Genomic DNA, 1,839 nt, shown 5'->3' with positions numbered 1-1,839 from the left:
TGTGTGTGTGTGTGTGTGTTTGTGTGTATGTTAGTGTGAAGTTGGGCTTAGCAGTGAGGGTTAAAGTGAGTGAGTGTGTGAGAGAGAGTGTGAGTGAGAGTGAGAGAGTGTGTGAGAGCGAGAGTGAGTGAGAAATAGAGACACAAGTAGTCATGTATGTTTTAAACTTCAGTTCACACCTCCAGTAAATAGAAAACATAATGGAGGGAACTGAACCCAGAATGTTAAAGGGTTGTTTCAGAGTCAGAAAGAGGGTGATATAATATGGATGTGGTTGTGTGGAATAATGCATGTGCATATTTACATGCATAGAGGTCATTCCAGCTCAGCCAGTAACAATTTTAGTGTTGACCCTTCTGCAAAGAGGCATTAGCTTGGCAAAGAAAGAAAAGGCAGCTTTGGAAACAACAATGAAAATAGTTTACTCAAGCATTGCTTGTTCAGTTAGATGTCAACCAACCGGTCTCTGTAATAATATCCTAAGAATAAGCAGAATAAGAGTCACGTCAAAGTCTAAAAGTTGCCTGAAATGGCTTCACAATTGTACAACACTCTCTATCTATCCTCAGAATAAGAGTGCTGTTAAAAGTTGGCTGACAACCAGAGTATTATAACTGAAAATTCAGGTATACGTCCATCATTGCATTCAAGTTTATGGCTGCATAGACTGGAGTGTAATTAAAAAGTGGAAACAGATAACACTTTTATTTGGAAATCTGTAACATCCACATGGCTGAAAGGTTGTTTTTTTGGAGGAAGTGTTTTTTTTCTAATGTCATTTTCACCAGTGTACTTGATATATACCCAAACTGCTACTATACATGCTCTGCGATCACGTGTGCTTATGTTGTACAGACTCAGAACTCCAACTTTTCCAAAGCCGTACAGACCATTGGCAGTTAAACTAGAGAAAAAAGAAGCATTCACATGCTTTAAATGTTTTGACATTTATTTTACACCACAGAAAATGTTACAGGAAGTGTATATTGTCTATATTCTATCGTTTGTGTTTTGTTCCCCAACCCTTCAAGATCCAATTAACCTACCTCACCTCTACCTTCAGCCTTCTCTGTACCTGCGCATGAAAAGACACACAAACACACACACACACACACACACACACACACAATCTGGGTGCTTTTTGAAAATACACAACACATAAAATCAGTTCAGTAGAAATGGTGCTTATTTCTGAAGAATCTGAACTACTGTAACATTTAACACAAACCAAACCAACTAACTGACTCGTGGGTTCTGCCTTGATCATGAACACACATACACACACCTCAGTAGGATATCTGTAGCTAGCTGTCTGTCCGTCCCACAGTTGGCTTTGTGTTTCTCCATTCTACCTCCTCAGTTCAAATGTACCTAGCTGACTCTCTGGCCTTTCACTGCTGCCTCCCTGCTCCTGTCTGTTGGTTTGTGTTTGTCTCTCTGCACCTGTTTTAAGTTTCTTATGACCAACTGCCTACTCTCAACTTGTTTGCCTGTGTATCTGTTGTACATAGATTTTCTGTCCTATGTGATGACTAATCTGCCTCACATCTGCCTTCTGCCTCTCCTCCTGTAAATGTGCCCACACTTATCTTTTTTTGGACCTACAGCAACTGTCTGTACTGTTGGAAGTCGTGACTGCTTACAAACATTAACCATTGTGCTTTTACCTCTGAATTGTTGGACATTACAATGAGAGGTGCTGTGGTAAATACTTAATCTTTAAACTCAACACAATGATTGAGGATATCTCCCCTCCTCTCATGTGTAATATCTCATCCTTCTTATCAGCCCCCCACAACCAGAAGAGGAACAAGAGCCTTCTTGATTTCTGATGTAATG

This window comes from Seriola dumerili, unplaced genomic scaffold, assembly GCF_002260705.1.
Source record: "Seriola dumerili isolate Sdu_G_001 unplaced genomic scaffold, Sdu_1.0 BDQW01000003.1, whole genome shotgun sequence".
NCBI lineage: Eukaryota > Metazoa > Chordata > Actinopteri > Carangiformes > Carangidae > Seriola > Seriola dumerili.
Note: the sequence above shows the minus strand (reverse complement) of the source record.